Source organism: Kogia breviceps, chromosome 10 (assembly GCF_026419965.1).
Source record: "Kogia breviceps isolate mKogBre1 chromosome 10, mKogBre1 haplotype 1, whole genome shotgun sequence".
Taxonomy (NCBI): domain Eukaryota; kingdom Metazoa; phylum Chordata; class Mammalia; order Artiodactyla; family Physeteridae; genus Kogia; species Kogia breviceps.
In genome coordinates this window covers 81,324,899-81,345,410 of record NC_081319.1, presented here as the reverse complement: position 1 = coordinate 81,345,410, position 20,512 = coordinate 81,324,899, and the positions used below count along the sequence as shown (strand labels likewise).

At 37.9% G+C, this 20,512-nt stretch overlaps 1 protein-coding gene across 1 annotated transcript in view; it reads left to right on the top strand.

Moving 5' to 3' along the window:
* The first annotated feature begins 9,344 nt into the window (after positions 1-9,344).
* Positions 9,345-20,512, top strand: part of LOC131764197 (beta-defensin 112-like) — a 129,695-nt gene continuing 118,527 nt past the window's right edge. The window contains exon 1 of the mRNA XM_067043215.1: positions 9,345-9,376. The gene's annotated coding sequence lies outside the window, so the exon portion shown is untranslated. The remainder of the gene's footprint in view (positions 9,377-20,512) is intronic.

Genomic DNA, 20,512 nt, shown 5'->3' with positions numbered 1-20,512 from the left:
ATATATTAATAAAAGGTTTGTTGTAGAAATACCAATAATATTAGGCTGAATTACTTGATAAAAATGGCATAAGTATATAATTTTTAAAAAAAGAAAGAAAAAGAGAGAATGTAGCATCTTCTTTGTCCCCAAATACATTTTATTGTTTTGGGCAGGCAGTCTTGTTCTCTTTCTATATTTTCACTGCTCTGAATTGTTGAGAGCATACAAGCATTCATCATTTAATTAGACAGTATCTTTAATTAAGAAACGCAAAATTTGCCACTTATTCTCCTTCTTCCTCTCTACCAATGTTCACTTTGGGGTATAAATGGTGCAAGAAGCTTGCCTTACAATGCTTGGACCAGAAGAGCGAGGGAGTCACACACTAGCTTATACAGATCATCTGATGATAAAGTTAATAAAGATTGTTCTAAGAAAGCTAAACAAAAGTACTTCTGATGAAAATGCAAATTCAGTGATCAACTCTGGAATTATAAAGTGTATATAAATAGTATTATAATGTGATTTTAAGGTAAGTGTTACTAATGTATAAGGAGTTATTATATTTATATTTGTCTTTTTGGTAAAAAGTCTTGGAATGAAATTCTGGCATTTTGAGGTATGAACTTGAGTAGGGTATAGTACCCAATTATTCAGTCAAACACTAATCTAGGTGTTGCAGTAAAAGTGTTTTGTAGATGTGATTAACATTTATAATCAGCTGACTTTATGTAAAGAAGATTATTCTTGATAGTCTGAAGTGGGCCTGATCCAATCAGTTGAAAAGCTTTAGGAGTAGAAATGAGGAAGAAGAAATTCTGTGTGTGGACTATAGAGTCAGCTTAGGCCCGGGAGTTTCCAGCCTGCACTTTCTGACAGCCTCTGCCCTATGAAGTTTGAATTTGCATAATTTGTTCCACAATTGGGTAGGTCAGTTCCTTGCAAAAAAATCCCTATATAGAGATATATATTAAGGTTCTGTTTGTCTGCTGGAACCCTGGCTGATACACCTATAAAAATAGACCTGATAAGTCTTATCTAATCCAATTTATTCTTTCATTTTGATTGATTTAGCAGCTTGGGGAAAGAATGAATGTGATTTGAGGTTAGAAAGAAAAGGTATAAGGTTACCTCAAATCTCAGTAAAACTGGGTAAAATTCCAAATGACTATCATATAAAAATGACTTTTAAGGGAGTCCAATACCAGGATGCATTTTTGTTAGAAGAAATTAGAGGGAAAAATCCCCTGTACATATAGAGAGAACTATTAAGACCCAACTTTTTAAACCAAACAAGTTTTCTTTTCATACTTCATCTACATGGCACTGTGTTTCCTTTCTATGTGTCAGGTATTGAACTAGACTCTGTGGACATATCTTTTAACAGAGGATTCAAGAAAAAGCAAACATAAAACCTATCATTTTTAAATGATGTGATAATCACTATAATAAATGTATTTATGAAGTTCAGTATTCACACAAGGAGCAGATTATTTAACTTTCTCTGGATTACAAGAGAGAGGATGAAATTGAAGATGTGATTGAAGGCTTGGTAAAGAAGGGGAAAATTAAGCTGGGACATGAAATATAAAGAATGATCAGCGGAAGTTGAGGTATTCTTTGACAAATAATAATAATAATAATTACAATGTTTAAATGAATGAACAGTATAGCATGTTGCAGAGATTATAAGTGGCATTGTTGCAACATGGTAGCAAAGAAATCTTGTAGCTAGAATTGATCATAAAAAGCCTCATTTGATGGGCTGCAGTTTGTGTTTTTACCTTGTAGTTAATAAGGAGCCACAAAAGTTTGGAGCTGGAATCAGCTAAGAGTTTTAAACATATCCCTGAAGCAACAGGTTGTCCTGGAGGGAGCTAAAACAGAAGATTGAGGAAATAATCTGGGTACCATTGTGAAATCCAGGGGAAAAATCATGAGGGGCTGCAGTAGCAATAGAAATGGAAAGGAGAGAAAGCAGTCTAGTTATATGTAGGTTGTGGGATGAGCCAGGCTTCCTGACAGATTGGATTTAGAAGATAAAGAAAAAACAATAGTTTCCTAAGTTTCTGGATCAAGTGGTTGGATAGATCATGTAGTTATTAACCAGTATAAGGACCTTAAAAGAAGGAAAAGGTTTTAAGGAGAAACTCGTGAAAATAACAACAGCAACAAAAAGCTGTATTAAATGTAAGAATATGTCAGGCACAGCCTTCTAGATGCTTTACATGAACTTTCACATTTAATACTTCCAAGTAATCTATGAGAGAAGAAAAATTGTTTCTTCTACTTTACAGATGTGGAAACTGAGATTTCAAGAGATACTTTGTAGAGTATCTTTTACATACATATTATATATAGAGTGTCATACTGGATAGAGTTCAAACAGCTGGTAAGCAGGGAGTTAGGATGGTAAATTTGAGGTGACTGAGTTGGACATACGAGTTTAGAAGAAAAGTTCTCCAATGGGGACATAATTATAGCCTCTTACCGTTGAAGCTATTCTAGTTAAGAATTTGAATTATTGCCAGTGACAGTCACTTTTAATTTGTGAATACTTTTAAAAATTGAAAGTGGGAAATCCAGAAATCATTTATCTAGGTCTTTGATGAAAGCCCCAAAACACAATGTTGTTATTATTTAAGGAAAACGTTAAATCTGACATTTACATAATGCTATATATTAATCATTTCCAGAGCTATTTGGGTTCTGAGCACCCAGTGTCACGGTGGGGTGGAGGGAGGGTTCTCTCTACACAACCAAGCAATGCTCAGGACACCAACTAGATATCCTACTATTCAAATCAATTTTGACACCAGAGATGGCATCAAATTCCACAGGTAAAGGGTTCAGTCCCACAAGACCACCTTCCACTTCAGAGGCCAATTGCAATCCCACATTGTTATCTGTGCTTCTGACCAAGTAAAAATTGGAGGTTCCAGGGACACCCTCCTTGGGTTCAATTAATTTGCTAGAGTGGCTCACAGAACTCAGAAAACCCACTTAATCACTAGATTAACTGGTTTGTTATAAAAGGATATAACTCAGGAACAGCCAGATGGAAGAGAGGCTTAGGGCAAGGTATGTGGGAAGGGCTACAAAGCTTGCATGCCCTCACCAGGCTCTCCGATTTCCCAGTACCTCCAGGTGTTCATCAACAGAAAAGCTCTCCAAACCCCATTTTTAGGGGGAGTTTTATGGAGGCTTCATTACATAAGCATGATAGATTAAATCATTGGCCAGTGGCGATTGAACTCAATCTCTAACCCCTTTTCTCTCCCCAGAGTTCAGGGGGTGGGACTGAAAGCCTCAATCTTCTAATCACATGCTTGGCTCCACTGGCAACCAACCCCCATACTTAGGTAGGGTCCAAAGGTCACCTCGTTGACATAAACAAAGACACCTTCATTGCTTTCATTGCCCAGGAAATTCCAAGGGTTTTAGGAGCTCTGCAGCAGAAATGGGGAAAAGACTAAATATACATCTATTATAAATAACAATATCATAAGAGTTTTGACCCAGTGGTGTTTTGTAGCATCAGGTGGAGTGTTACAGAGGATGTTAAAACAATTTAGCTTTATTTTTCAATGACACAATTGGTGGATGTACTCAAGGATAATTTTGATTATTCAATTTTCTTTTCCACTTTTCATTTTTCTCTTTCACATGTTGAGGAGGAGAAATTTTCCTCTACCCTTCTAGGTTTTTCTGGTTGGTCTAAGAATTAAATTGGCATGAGACAGATTAACAGGAGGAAATCAAATAAAAGTTTAATAACATATAAATATAAATACAAACATAAATATAAATGTAAATGGGAGACACTCAGGAAAGTTGATTAACTTGCCAAAATGGCTGAAGCCCTCACCTTTAATGTCATCTTTAAACTAAAGACAAAAGAAGGTGCTTGGGGCAGTGGTTTGGGACTTCAAGAGGGAGGAAGACTTTCACATGGGGATGGAAAAGCAATGTTCAGTAAATAAGTGTTTGCTGGGCCAGGCAGAGACAATGGGAAACCAATAAGCAGACTTTGCTAGGTTCAGCCCTATCTACACACCTAGTTCATACTGTAGTTATCTGTGGTGCTATCTCCCTTCCTGGAACAAATTCTCTATCTACATTGTTTTAGGCAAATAGCAGGAATGTCAGAGTTTCTTCCTGAATCTTTTGGTCCTTGATTGTTTTCAGTTCAAATTACTCCACATACCAAAGAGCTATTTTGAGGTGGCAAATTTTGTCCCCTTATTTTGTTGTACAAAATAACTTTTGTGCTCTGTGATTGAAAATATCTGAGTCCACATCAAAATAGTGAGGTTGAAAGTGCTAGTTAAAATAGTTGGGCAATAAAAAAGTTGTTAAGTACCATCTCCTTACCCTATAAAATAGGAATTGTGTTTTTTTTTTTAAAAAAAGAAAAACTTGGATTTGGAGAGCTTTTAAGAGTGTGTGAAGGTTTGTGAAAGTAGAAAAATATATAGAAGGCTAGGTTAAATGTAAAAGTATTTGATTCTATATGTAACCGAGGTAGTGAGACTGTAACTAGGGACTCTCAGCTCCTCAGCATTATTCCCACTCTATTTCTTAGTTATGATATGGCTGTGATGCTGTGCTTTCTATGCCTGACTTCTACCCTAGTTCACCATTAAGTTAGCTTAGCTTGCTGCAGATGGAGAAAACTGTTGATGCATATCAAGACTGAAGATTAGTTTTTCTATAGGCTTCACCCTTGATCCTTATTCTCCAGGAATAGCTAACCAGAGATTTATGACTCATATAATGTTCCAACCACAAGCTAATGGCTATGTGGAACCACATTATGGTGACAGTCATCTCTGAAAATAGAAGATTACCCCCTCCTCAGCATGTAGCCTGTTCCTCTTTTCCCTATAAAATCTCTGAGCAAAACCTGGGGAGTTGAGAGTTGGTTCTTTGGGACATGAGTCCTTCACCCCAGGATTGCCAGCTTCCTCAATAATGCTATCTTTCCTTTTACCCAAGACCTGTCTCTTGGTATTGGATTCTTGAGCGACAGGCAGCTGAACCTGAGTTCAGTAACATATAGATCAGGTACCAAGAGCATCCTATAATCATAATTTCAAGATAAATTCTAGAAATCATCTGGTCCAGCTCTCTGACTTGAAGAAATTAAATATTAACAATTCAGTAGTTAATGGGCACAGAGTCTGTTTTTAAAAATCTGTAAGGGAAATTATTGAAAACTCTACCATGTTGTTTTTGTATGCACTTTATCCACAAGTTTTTACAGTTTACCTAAAATGTTCTGATGTTGTGTGTGTCAAGGGTGGGAAAAAATGTGAACATGCACACATCAATATTTATGCCTAGCTAGACAAATATAACATGTGGTGATCAGAGCAGCCCTCTACTCAAGAGTGCAGTTGTCTGCAGAGCAGACATAGCTGAGAACTAGAAAAGGTAACACTTCATCAGCCACTGTCTTCTATATGTAGTTAAATTTTCTATGTTGTTGAATATAGTCCTTCCTCTCACAGAGCTACTAGTGGCAGATAGAACTAGGCAGAGTAAATGTTGCATCTAACAGTCTATAAACACTGACTCACAATAAAAAGAGCAAGCACTTTCATAATTCAACATAAATACATTTCTTCTCTTCCATCCCTACTGTCCTCTATATTAGGGAGTTGAGTTTCAAAGAAAAATAACCCTGGAAAATCTAAGTAAATTCTGAATTAGACATTTTATTTTTTACGTGTAGATATAGCTGTTATCTTGAGAATATGTTAATCCTGAAAAACAATAGGATGGATATACTTAGAATGAATCAGTGTGCTAAAAACAAATTTATCATACCCTCCTTTTACTTTTGAAATTATTTTCTCCTCATTTCAAAGACTCTGTCTATGCAAATTTTCATAGAACACCATCTCTATATTACAAAACATCCATATTAGTAAGATTGAGAAATATTGCACTTTGCTCCATAGTCTTGCCACTTTTGGAGATTCAAAATGCATATTAGCATATTAGTATGCTAAGACACTCAACAGTAAGAAAATAGGATAACTTTGTTTAATTTAGGGTTTTCTAAACTCATTGGACTACAGAATGACACACCCATTTCCTTCTCTTTCCAACACTATCATCATCATCACAATTAATATCAGTAAAATGATATCTCTAAGAATCTCTTTGGAAAATCTAGCATTAGCCTAGACTGTTGTGGGAGAAGAGCAGGGGTCAGCACTCTTTCTGTAAAGGGCCAAATAGTAAATATTTTTGGATTTGTAGCCCACAAATGGTCTGTGTTGCATATTCTTTATTTCTTTTACAATTCTTTGAATTCTGTAAAAAACCATTTTTTTAGCTTGAGGGTCATACAGAAAACAGGACATAGGTTGAATTTGGCCTGTGAGCCATAGTTTATTGAGTTTTGAATTAGAGGATACAATTTAAGAAAAAAAACCAGATAACTAAGAAGAGAAAAGTAGATTAATTAATAAAGAATCAAAGCACATGTGGGTAGGTATGGAATTTTGGCCAAATGGTCATAAATATTGACACATGAAACAGTAGGCATAAGCAACAAATGCTTTTATTCTATAATTATATAATTAGGGACTAGGTTTATATGTATACTGAATTAAAAATTATGAAAAGATATGTTGGGTTAGAAATATCTGAATATCAAACATCAACTTTTAGGAAGAGTTTATTAGGGTGTCCTAGAGTCCTTAGATTTTGTAGTATTTTGTTAACCTCTTTGAGTGAAGAAAAGGCTATTCACAAGTTCTTCCCACTATTAAGGTTCATCTACACGACAAATATGAGTTAGTGTACAATTTGGTATAAACTCCTTAGAGCAAATTTGGAACAAGGAAAATTTTTCCTTTTAAGTCGAAATTAAAAATTCCCAGTTGTTAGTCGAACATCACCTAGGAAAACAAATATTTTAACTATGTTTAAAGGGAAAATTGGCTCTGAGAAAAGAAATATGTAGTAAAGGATGCTCATTTTCATGCGTGAGGAGGGGAAAATTTTCCTCTCCACTCCTCTTGAGTACTTGTTCCTGGACTAATAATAAAATTGACACAAGAAAGATTAGCAAGAGCAAAACAAAAAACAATTAAAAAAAAATTTACTTAGGGCTTCCCTGGTGGCGCAGTGGTTGAGAGTCCGCCTGCTTATGAAGGGGACACGGGTTCATGCCCCGGTCTGGGAAGTTCCCACATGCCACGGAGCGGCTGGGCCCATGAGCCATGGCCGCTGAGCCTGCGCGTCCGGAGTCTGTACTCCGCAACGGGAGAGGCCACAACAGTGAGAGGCCTGCGTACAGCAAAAAAAAAAAAAAAAAAATTATTTATTTTTGGCTGTGCTGGGTCTTCTTTGCTGCCCGCGGGCTTTCTCTAGTTGCTGCTAGCGGTGGCTACTCTTCGTTGCGGTGCACGGGCTTCTTATTGCAGTGGCTTCTCTTGTTGCGGAGCACAGGCTCTAGGTGCGCGAGCTTCAGTAGTTGTGGAACACGGGCTCAGTAGTTGTGGCTCGTGGGCTCTAGAGCGCAGGTTCAGTAGTTGTGGTGCATGGGCTTAGTTGCTCCACAGCATGTGGGATCTTCCCAGACCAGGGCTCGAACCCGTGTCCCTTTCATTGACAGGCAGATTCTTAACCACTGTGCCATCAGGGAAGTCCCAAAAAACAAATTTAATTCACATGTGGAGAAGTCTCATAGGCATGGAACCTAAGAAGTGATCAAAGCAGGAAGCTTTTCTACTGGGCAGACAAGAAACAACAAATTTGTGAGGAATTGACAGAACAGAGAAACCTAGGTTTTTGTATACTTAGTGAAGAATCTAAATGGAGTTTGGGCTTGAGGTAGTCAATTAAAGGAGTAACAAGTTTTGTTTCTACCGGCTTCTCATCCCCAAATTTTCTGTCTCTGGTAATAAGGGTGCCCTGCTACCTCCAGAAGCAAGGAGGGCAACTTTCACATGGGAGACTTATTTCCTACTTCCAGGGAGACAGAGGGCAACATCAAAGTGTCTCCCTTACATCGGCATTTTCTTAAGTAACTTTAATTCAAAATAATCAGTGTGCAATTGAGGTGTATTTTGGGGTGGCCCAACCCAGACACATGCATTCACTAGTTCAGAAAGCAAGTTGGTTTTTTTTGTTGTTGTTGTTTTGTTTGTTTGTTTTTGCGGTACGCGGGCCTCCCACCACTGCGGCCTCTCCCGTTGCGGAGCACAGGCTCTGGACGCGCAGGCTCAGTGGCCATGGCTCACGGGCCCAGCCGCTCCGCGGCATGTGGGATCTTCCCGGACCGGGGCACGAACCCGTGTCCCCTGCATCGGCAGGCGGATTCTCAACCACTGCGCCACCAGGGAAGCCCAAGCAAGTATTTATATCTACTATATTTAAGATCTCTTGCATAGTTTTGCAATAATAAAGTTTGGAGAAAAATCTAAACTTTCAATGATTGAGAATCTTTTGCCATAAAATAAAGGTGTAAATTAATTTTTTTTACATGAAATATATTCACAATAAAAGGTAAGTGAGAAAAGAAAATTACAAAACAGAGCATATACCCTGTGTTTGTAAATATATATGTTAATACATAGTGTATGTATGCATATATATATTTATGTATCTGTATGTTGAAATATTCCTGTGTAAATGACATAAAATATTTGGAAGGAAATGCAAAGTGGTTAACTTTAGCTGGTGGTATCTTTGTTGTTTGTAAAGTTTTTATTATTTACATATTTTATACGATATATGTATTTATTCCTTTAACAAAAGCAATACCTGTTAGTGTTTTTAGATTGTCTGCTTGTTTTTAGGATCTGTTTCCTGTCCTTAAAGAGATTACTTTCATTGCATTGCTTGCACCTAGAGAGTCCCAAAATAGACTGGCTATAAAGTGGAAATTGCAATCCATTATTTGGAAAATGCATTGCAAAATATTCAGGGGAAAATGAAGCATCTCTGGCCACACTGAACAGTAAGCTGCTCTTTCTTCAGATGATGGTGTGGTCCTGTGCATTTCATATGTGTTGAGATCATGAAGTCAGCAGACTGAGGTGTTTCACGTGCCCTCATTTTATGACTACAGTAATTCACACCTCCCTGGGCTTGGCCAGATGGGGATGCCTCTATTAATTGAACCAAATCTCTCTATTACATTAACTTTTCCTCTTTTTGTGGCTCCACCAGATAGCTTCATTGAGCTGCCCATGATGCTGCCTGGATCCTCACCCTCCAGCACACTGAGAGATGTCAGCCAGTGAGGCGTGGATAAGCCTGTGGAAGATGCTCTATCATTCCTTCTGATGTGCTTGCTTTAGGACTGGCACTGCCTGGCCTGCATCTCATCTGCCATCTGACTGCCTCACTGCCTTCAGCTTCTCCATCCCAGGTACAGTTCACGTCCTTATGAAGGTGTGTCAACATCACTGTTGAACAAAAACCAGTTTCGTTTTGTTTTTAAACAACAGTTTATTTTTCTTCTAAGGGTTTATAACCTAGCAATCCAGTAGAGCAGAATGTGGCCCTCTGTGGGTAGCCCGGGTCTTTGTGCCTGAAGGACTCCCCCATTGTACACCTGTCTCGACAGATTGGTGCCCTAGAACAATATCACTTAGTCACATACTAACCAGCAGGGGGAAAGTCTGTGCCTTTTATTAGAGCCTACCTACTGGCTTAGTGTTTGGAATTCAGTTCTACCTATAAATCAACATCAGAGCATACAACCCAGCGTGTTCAAGAGCTTTGTTTAAACATGAAAGGGAGAACACAGACAAGCACTATGATAGAAATATAACTAATCACTTGCAAATACATCTTCCCTGTCAGTAGGAGCTTAACCTTTCTGTTTAATGTGACTGGGAGAAAGTGCACTTATTTCCATCCTATCTGTTTTCTTTAAAGAGATATAGAATTTTGCTATGAAAAAGAGATAATATTTTTTCTTAATGTAGCACATAGTGTAAGCATTTCAGAAGTGTTTACTTCAAGGAAGCCACAAGAAACTGAATTCTGTGGAAATCTAAAAGCTGTTTATCATATAATGAAGGATGAATTTACCCCATGAATCTAAACTTACTAGAAAAAAAACAACTTGTGATCAAGCAGCACTAGGAAAAAAACTAAAACATAATGAAAGCAAGATTTATTTTTAAAATGGGGAGGAACAGATCTTTATTTGTTTGTTGACTGGCAGTGAATGCAATTTGATGCTCTGTGGTACATTGATTGGGATCAATTTTACTTCATCCTCTGCTCCTGGTTTTATGTGTTCATGAGGGGCCTAGGAAGGATTTATTTGAGGTACTCAGAAAATCCTAGAATCTATAAACTATTCCTTTAATTTTAATGCTACAGATTATGGATGAGACTTTGGTCACCTGTGTGGATCAGTAGGCTTAGAGACATCAAAGCAAGTAAAAATAAGAAAGACAAGCAAGGAAACAACAAACAAAAAGAACTCCATCATTGAAACCAACGGTAGTGTCAGGGGGTTGGAAGTTTCGGCCAGCAATGTAGAATTCCAAAATGGATGAGCTTTGCTACAGCTCTGCCAGGGTTTCTAAATCTGGGATAAACCATAGAGGTATGAAGCCTCAAAGTCAGCATCTCTGAAAAGGGCATCTTCTATTACTTCTGACTTGATATATCTGTACAGTATTGGTAATCTTGATTTGTAAATGTTTTTGTGTAATAAAGCGCTTTTTAGGTAGGTTGTAGCAGTGAGAGCTTTATATACTTTATTGTCATTTTTATTTGTGAGGTTCTTATAGCTATGTATATACTTGTGGCTCTGTTCCTGTATATGAGAGACTGTCTATTCTAGTGATGTTAGGACTGGTGTTAATCTCAGAGGAAAGTGAAGGGAGCAGAAACGTTGAGTTTGACAAGCTAAGCAAGAATTTTGGACCCACGGGTACACATTGTGAAATCCTGGGCAATATTAATGCTCCAAACTTTAGAGCTGTTGTGAGAATTAAATGGACTCTCCTATAGACGATGACAAATGCATTTTTAACAGCCCTATAGGTCCTGACCATTATTAGTAGTACTAGCATTATTATCATTATCAAAAAACAGCATGGGGGTTAATGCTTTTATGCTATACATCTGGATGATTTTGTAAAAATACCAGGTAGTGACTAAGTCTCAGTAAGTTGTAAATTAAAGAACAGGACTATTTTCTTTTTTTCTGGTATTGAAAGACAGAGGTTTTAGAAGAGTTGTTGCTGATCAGACATGTTTGTTCTTTCACCTGTGCCTGGGGTCTGGACCCACCCCTCTACTCTCCTCTGCTTTCAAACATTCTGACTATGGTAAATAGAGCATGGGCTCTCCTCACTCCCTGCCTCCCTCCACCCCCTTTTTTACCTTAGAAAATGTACTCTGTGCAGAGACTTGGCCACCATATGTGGATGTATTCACATATATCAAGGTTAATAGCTACTTCCCACTGGCAAATGCTAATCCATATTGTCCATGAGTCTTCATGAGAATAAATGTAGCTGTTGTGCCCATTTAAATAAAACATTTCCAACAACATCACAGAATTATCGCACTATTATAATGCTAATGCACTGTGTTTTGACAGAGACTATAAGATCCTTGAGGGCAGGAATTTGTTCTACCCTTTGGTTATGTACTGCAAGGAGGAGAATGGAACACTGAATGATTTTGTTCTTAACAGCAAGTTAATTCTTTTTGTCCCAAGAAAAATTTAAGAGTTTAAATAACTTCCTGAGGCATGCTTCTCAGAAGGAGAAAATGGATTGGCAATTTTCAGAAATCAGATCTGCAGGACCTTAAGACCGTTACAGAGTTCTGTGACATTCAGTTTAGAGTTTCTCAAGAAAACAGCAAATGGCCAACACTCAGAGAATTCTTCGTTGTACATGCGCTCTGGAGAGGAGGGGAGATAAGGCCCTTGCTAGGTACTCTGGTCCAGAGCAAACTTTCCTCTAGCTTCTGATTTCCAGAGAGCTTCCCTTCCCCTTCCGTATTGCCTTCCTCTACGTAACGATCCACGACTTCAGTATCAGGCTTGTACCATACTTAGCTGTAGCACAGATAGATTAAAGACACTACTCTGGATCTCACAAACTGGTCAGAAGAATAACAGTAGAGTGTTTGAAATGGGGAGTGGTGGGTATAATCAAATCTCTGTTGACAGCAGCTATTCTACTCAAGTACTAAGTATTGGTGTCTTGCAGGTAAGGGCCAAAGTAGGGTGGGAGGTTGGAGGTTAGGAAAAAGTTTGAGAAGAATGGGTGAGCATTATCAACGTCCTAACAAGCAATAACTAAGTGTTGCTTTATCTCTACTCAACTTGTAACAAGATGAGAGAAAGGAGATTCACTCTGACTCTAAGAAGAAACCAAAACCAATTTCGTAATATTTATTATACAAAAGTTAAATATTCATACAAACTTCATTAATATTTTTTAACATCTTTATTGGAGTATAATTGCTTTACATGGTATGTTACTTTCTGCTGTATAACAAAGTGAATCAGCTATATGTATACATATATCCTCATATCCCCTCCCTCTTGCGTCTCCCTCCCACCCCTCTAGGTGGTCACAGAGCACCAAGCTGATCTACAAATAACTCAGTTTTGTTTCTTTTATGGCTGAGTAATATTCCATTGTGTATATGTGCCACATCTTCTTTATCCATTTATCTGTCGATGGACGCTTAGGTTGCTTCCATGTCCTGGCTATTGTAAATAGAGCTGAAATGAACATTGTGGTACATGACTCTTTTTGAATGATGGTTTTCTCAGGGTATATGCCCAGTGGTGGGATTGCTGGGTCGTGTGGTAGTTCTATTTTTAGTTTTTTAAGGAACCTCCATACTGTTCTCCATGGTGGCTGTATCAATTTACATTCCCACCAACAGTGCAAGAGAGTTCCCTTTTCTCCACACCCTCTCCAGCATTTATTGTTTGTAGACTTTTTTTAACATCTTTATTACAGTATAATTGCTTTACAATGATGTGTTAGTTTCTGCTTTATAACAAAGTGAATCAGTTATACATATGCATATGTCCCCATATCTCTTCCCTCTTGCATCTCCCTCCCTCCCACCGTCCCTATCCCACCCCTATAGGTCGACACAAAGCACCGAGCTGATCTCCCTGTGCTATGGGGCTGCTTCCCACTAGCTATCTGTTTTACGTTTGGTAGTGTATATATGTCCATGCCACTCTCTCACTTTGTCCCAGCTTACACTTCCCCCTCCCTATATCCTCAAATCCATTCTCTGGTAGGTCTGCATCTTTATTCCCATCTTGCTCTTAACGTTCTTCTGATCATTTTCTTTCTTTCTTTCTTTTTTTTATATTCCATATATATGTGTTAGCATAAGGTATTTGTTCTTCTCTTTCTGACTTACATCACTCTGTATGACAGTCTCTAGGTCCATCCACCTCACTACGAATAACTCAATTTCGTTTCTTTTTATGGCTGAGTAATATTCCATTGTATATATGTGCCCCATCTTCTTTATCCATTCATCTGTTGATGGACACTTAGGTTGCTCCCATGTCCTGGTTATTGTAAATAGAGCTACAGTGAACATATTGGTACATGACTCGTTTTGAATTATGGTTTTCTCAGGGTATATGCTCAGTAGTGGGATTGCTGTGTCGTATGGTAGTTCTATGTTTAGTCTTTTAAGGAACCTCCGTAATGTTCTCCATAGTGGCTGTATCAATTTACATTCCCACCAACAGTGCAAGAGGGTTCCCTTTTCTCCATACCTCCTCCAGCATTTACTGTTTGTAGATTTTTTGATGATGGCCATTCTGACTGGTATGAGGTGATATCTCATTGTAGTTTTGATTTTCATTTCTCTAATGATTAGTGATGTTGAGCATCCTTCATGTGTTTGTTGGCAATGTGTATATCTTCTTTGGAGAAATGTCTGTTTAGGTCTTTTGCCCATTTTTGGATTGGGTTGTTTGTTTGTTGGATATTGAGCTGCATGAGTTGCTTGTATGTTTTGCAGATTAATCCCTTGTCAGTTGTTTAATTTGCAAATATTTTCTCCCATTCTGAAGGCTGTCTTTTCGTCGTGTTTATGGTTTCCTTTGCTGTGCAAAACCTTTGAAGTTTCATTAGGTGCCATTTGTTTTTTTTTTTTGGTTTTATTTCCATTTCTCTAGGAGGTGGGTCGAAAAGGATCTTGCTGTGATTTATGTCATAGAGTGTTCTGCCTATGTTTTCTTCTAAGAGTTTGATGGTGTCTGGCCTTACATTTAGGTCTTCAATCCATTTTGAGTTTATTTTTGTGTATGGTGTTCTAACTTCATTCTTTTACGTGTAGCTGTCCAGTTTTCTCAGCACCACTTATTGAAGAGGCTGCCTTTTCTCCATTGTATATTCTTTCCTCCTTATCAAAGATAAAGTGACCATATGTTCATGGGTTTATCTCTGGGCTTTCTATCCTATTCCCTTGATCTATATTTCTGTTTTTGTGCCAGTACCATACTGTCTCGATTACTGTAGATTTATAGTATAGTCTGAAGTCAGGGAGCCTGATTCCTCCAGCTCCATTTTTCGTTCTCAAGATTGCTTTGGCTATTCAGGGTCTTTTGTGTTTCCATACAAATTGTGAAATTTTTTGTTCTAGTTCTGTGAAAAATGCCAATGGTCGTTTGATAGGGATTGCATTGAATCTGTAGATTGCTTTGGCTAGTATAGTCATTTTCACAATGTTGATCCTTCCAATCCAAGAACATGGTATATCTCTCCATCTATTTGTATCATTGTTAATTTCTTTCATCAGTGTCTTATAATTTTCTGCATACAGGTCTTTTGTCTCCGTAGGTAGGTTTATTACTAGATATTTTATTCTTTTTCTTGCAGTGGTAAATGGGAGTGTTTTCTTAATTTCACTTTCAGATTTTTCATCATTAGTGTACAGGAATGCAAGAGATTTCTGTGCATTAATTTTGTATCCTGCTACTCTACCATATTCATTGATTAGCTCTAGTAGTTTTCTCATAGCATCTTTAGGATTCTCTATGTAGAGCATCATGTCATCTGCAAACAGTGGCAGCTTTACTTCTTCTTTACCGATTTGGATTCCTTTTATTTCTTTTTCTTCTCTGATTGCTGTGGCTAAAACTTCCAAAACTATGTTGAATAATAGTGGTGAGAGTGGGCAACCTTGTCTTATTCCTGATCCTAGTGGAAATGGTTTCAGTTTTTCACCATTGAAGATGATTTTGGATGTGGGTTTGTCATATAAGGCCTTTATTATGTTGAGGAAGTTCCCACTGTGCCTACTTTCTTGAGGGTTTTTATCATAAATGGGTGTTGAATTTTGTCAAAAGCTTTCTCTGCATCTATTGAGATGATCATATGGTTTTTCACCTTAAATTTGTTAATTTGGTGTATCACATTGATTGATTTGCCTGTATTGAAGAATCCTTGCATTCCTTGGATAAACCCTACTTGGTCATGGTGTAACATACTTTTAATGTGCCATTGGATTCTCTTTGCTAGTATTTTGTTGAGGATTTTTACATCTATGTTCATCAGTGATATTGGCCTGTAGTTTTCTTTTTTTGTGGCATCTTTGTCTTGTTTTGGTATCAGGGTTATGGTGGCCTTGTAGAATGAGTTTGAGAGTGTTCCCCCTCTTCTATATTTTGGAAGAGTTTGAGAAGGATAGGTGTTAGCCTTTCTCTAAATATTTGTTAGAATTTGTTTATGAAGCCATCTGGTCCTGGGCTTTTGTTTTTTGGAAGATTTTTAATCACAGTTTCAATTTCAGTGCTTGTGATTGGTTTGTTTATATTTTCTATTTCTTCCTGGTTCAGTATCAGAAGGTTGGGTTTTTCTAAGAATTTGTCCATATCTACCAGGTTGTCCATGTTATTGGCATATAGTTGCTTGTAGTAATCTCTCATGATCCTTTGTATTTCTTCATTGTCAGTTGTTACTTCTCTTTTTTCATTTCTAATTCTGTTGATTTGAGTCTTCTCCCTTTTTCCCTTGATCAATCTGCCTAATGGTTTATCAGTTTTGTTTATCTTCTCAAAGAATCAGCTTTTAGTTTTGTTGATCTTTCATATTGTTTCCTTTATTTGTTTTTCATTTATTTCTGATCTTTTATGATTTCTTTCTTTTGCTAACTTTGGGGTTTTTTTGTTCTTCTTTCTCTAGTTGCTTTAGGTGTAAGGTTAGATTGTTTATTTGAGATGTTTCTTGTTTCTTGAGTTAGCATTGTGTTGCTACAAACTTCCCTCTTAGAACTGCTTTTGCTGCATCCCATAGGTTTTGGGTCATAGTGTTTTCATTGTCATTTTTTCTAGGTATTTTTTTCCTCTTTGATTCTTCAGTGATCTCTTGATTATTAAGTAGTGTATTGCTTAGCCTCCATGTGTTTGTATTTTTTACAGATTTTTTCCTATAATTGATATCCAGTCTCATAGCGTTGTGGTCAGAAAAGTTACTTAATATGATTTCAATTTTCTTAAGTTTACCACGGCTTGATTTGTGACCCATGATATGTTCTATCCTGGAGAATGTTCTTTGAGCACCTGAGAAGAAACTGTATTCTGTTGTTTTTGGATGGAATGTCCCATAACTATCAATTAAGTCCATCTTGTTTAATGTGTCGTTTAAAGCTTGTGTTTCCTTATTTATTTTCATTTTGGATGATCTGTCCATTGGTGAAAGTGAGATGTTAAAGTCCCCTACTATAATTGTGTTACTGTCAATTTCCCCTTTTATGGCTGTTAGTATTTGCCTTATGTATTGAGGTGCTCCTCTGTTGGGTGCATAAATATTTACAATTGTTATATCTTCTTCTCGGATTGATCCTTTGATCATTATATAGTGTCCTTCTTTGTCTCTTGTAATAGTCTTTATTTTAAAATCTATTTTGTCTGATATGAGCATTGCTACTCCAGCTTTCTTTTGATTTCTATTTGCATGGAATATCTTTTTCCATCCCCTCACTTTCAGTCTGTTTGTGTCCCTAGGTCTGAAGTGGGTCTCTTGTAGACAGCATATATATGGGTCTTGTTTTTGTTTCCATTCTGCCAGTCTATGTCTGTTGGTTGGAGCATTTAATTCATTTGCATTCATGGTAGTTTTCGATGTGTATGTTCCTATTACCATTTTCTTAATTGTTTTGAGTTTGTTTTTGTAGGTCTTTTTCTTCCCTTGTGTTTCCTGCCTAGAGAAATTCTTTTAGCATTTGTTTTAAAGCTGGTTTGGTGATGCTGAATTCTCTTAGCTTTTGTTTGTTTGTAAAGGTTTTAATTTCTCCATTGAATCTGAATGAGATCCTTGCTGGGAAGAGTAATCTTGGTTGTAGTTTTTTCCATTTCATCACTTTAAACATGTCCTGCCACACCCTTCTGGCTTGCAGAGTTTCTGCTGAAGGATCAGCTGTTAACCTTATGGGGATTCCCTTGTATGTTATTTGTTGCTTTCCTTTGCTGCTTTTAATATTTTTTCTTTGTATTTAATATTTGATAGTTTGATTAATATGTGTCTTTTCATGTCTCTCCTTAGATTTATTGTGTATAGGACTTTCTGTTCTTCCTGGACTTGATTGACTATTTCCTTTCCCATATAAGGGAAGTTTTCAATTATAATCTCTTCAAATATTTTCTCAGTCCATTTTTTTTCCCTCTTCTTCTTCTGGGACCCCTATAATTCAAATGTTGGTGAGTTTAATATTGTCCCAGAGGTCTCTGAGACTGTCCTCAATTCTTTTCATTCTTTTGTCTTTATTCTGCTCTGCAGTAGTTATTTGCACTATTTTATCTTCCAGGTTACTTATCCGTTCTTCTGCCTCAGTCATTCTGCTGTTGATTCCTTCTAGAGAATTTTTAATTTCATTTATTGTGTTGTTCATCATTGTTTGTTTGCTCATTAGTTCTAGGTCCTTGTTAAATGTTTCTTGTATTTTCTCCATTCTATTTCCAAGATTTTGGATCATCGTTACTATCATTACTTTGAATTCTTTTTCAGGTAGACTGCCTATTTCCTCTTCATTTGTTTGGTCTGGTAGGTTTTTACCTTACTCCTTCATCTGCTGTATATTTCTCTCTCTTCTCATTTTTCTTAACTTACTGAGTTTGGGGTCTCTTTTTCACAGGCTGCAGTTTCATAGTTCCCGTTGTTTTTTGTGTCTTCCCCTGCTGGGTAAGGTTGGTTCAGTGGGTTGTGTAGGCTTCCTTGTGGAAGGGACTGGTGCCTGTGTTCTGGTGGATGAGGCTAGATCTTGTCTTTCTGGTGGGCAGGACGGCATTGGTGGTGTGTTTTGGGGTGTCTGTGAACTTATTATGATTTTAGGTAGCCTCTCTGCTAATGGGTGGTGTTGTGTTCCTGTTTTCCTAGTTGTTTGGCATGGGGTGTCCCGCAGTTTAGCTTGCTGGTCTTTGAGTGGAGGTGGGTATAGTGTTGAGTTGGAGATCTCTGGAAGAGCTCTCGCTGAATGATATTTCAAGGGGCTGGGAGGCCTCTGGTAGCCCAGTGTCCTGAACTCAGGTCTCCCATCCCAGAGGCTCAGGCCTGACACCTAGCTGGAGCACTAAGATCCTGTCAGCCACATGACTCAGAAGAAAAGGGAGAAAAGAAAAAGAAAAAAAGAAAAAAAGTTATTAAAGAAAAGATTTTTAAAATATTATTAAAATAAAATCAAAAAGTAATTTAACAGAAAGGAAGAAGAGAGCAGCCAAACTAATAAACAAATCCACCAATGACAGCAAGCGCTAAAACCTATACTAAAAAGAACCAGACAGACAGAATCCTAGGACAAATGGTAAAAGCAAACCTATACAGACAATATCACACAAAGAAGCATACACATGCACACTCACAAAAAGAGAAAAAGGAAAAAAAAATATATATATATATATTTAAAGGAAGAGAGCAACCATATCAATAAACAAATCTACCAATTATAATAAGCTCTAAATACTAAACTAAGGTAAACATGAAAGTGGAAACAAATTAGATGCAGAAAGCAAACCCCAAGACTACAGTTGCTCCCAAAGTCCACCGCCTCAGTTTTGGGATGATTTGTTGTCTATTCAGGTCTTCCCCAGATGCAGGGTACATCAGGTTGAATGTGGAGATTTAATGCTCTGCTCCTGAGTTTGCACGGAGAGATTTCCCTTTCTCTTCTTTGTTTGCACAGCTCCTGGGGTTCATCTTTGGATTTGGCCCTGCCTCTTCATGTAGGTTGCCCTCTGGCATCTGTTCTTCACCCAGACAGACAGGAGGGAGTTAAAGGAACAGCTGATTCAGGGGCTCTGGCTCACTCAGGTCGGGAGGAGGGAGGGGTACGGTAATTATAATGGAATGCGGGGAGAGCCTTTGGCGGCTGAGGCCAGCGTGATATTGCAACAGCCTGAGGCACACCATGTGTTCTCCCGGGGAAGCTGTCCCTGATCACGGGACCCTGGCAGTGGCGGGCTGCACAGGCTCTTGGGAGGGGAGGTGTGGATAATGACCTGGGCTTGCACACAGGCTTCTTGGTGGCCACAGCAGCAGCCTTAGTGTTTCATGCCCATCTCTGGTGTCCACGCTGATAGCCGTGGCTCACACCCATCTCTGGAGCTTGTTTAAGCAGTTCATTAATATTTTTATAACATCCTCCTATGCATTTCCCTAGGTATTTTTCTTCTCCTCAGGGTCTATGTTTTGGTTAAATGTTTGTATATTTTTAAGTATATATTAAAATATTTTGTTAAAAAGATGTCCTAGTAGATCTTTTAATGATATTTGATAGGCACAAAAACACCATTTTTTGTTGTTATTGTTCAAACATCAGTTTCCCCAGTTGGCATTTATTTCACCCTTGTAATTGCAATGATCGTTATTAAATCACTTTATATAAAATAGAGACCATGTGTTAACTACTAGAGCAGCAGCTCTTCCTGAGCATTACTGTGTCACAGGAATAAGTTGAAGCAATGTGGTAGTGAACCAACATGTTCCAATCAGACTTGCATGTCGAATCTAATCTTCCTCTTGAAAAGGTTGTTTCACTTGAGTAACAGATGTTTGGAAACCATGTTCTGCCTCCTCGTTTCTCAGCTCCACACATGTGTTCATCCAGACATGGGTCAAGTTGCTATTTCAGGTCCACATTACTTTAGCGAAAGCTAAATTACTTGCGAGAGACAGGCAAAAAGACTGCCCTGATGTCTGCTTTGCCCAGGCAGAAGAATCTACAAATAAATGCACTCAAGTATAGTAAAGGACCCTATATATTGTTCTCAAGCTCATGTGCATCGCTGTCCTAAGAGGGAGAGAACTTATGAAAAACTGTCCTTAAGAACCTTGTGCTTGAGGAGTTGTCTGTCTGTTTATGTTCCTCTTAACTGAGTGGTTCACAGTGGGATTGTCAGTATCTCCTCAGCCTGGTAATCAGGTGTGGGGACTCTCTGGGGTATTTCCCAACCTCTCAATAATGTACAGTGAACTCTGTTGGAGGTTGTAGCAGTTCTCATATAAGTGAATACTCCTTCATTTCCGTTTTTCTCTTGTTCAGTTCC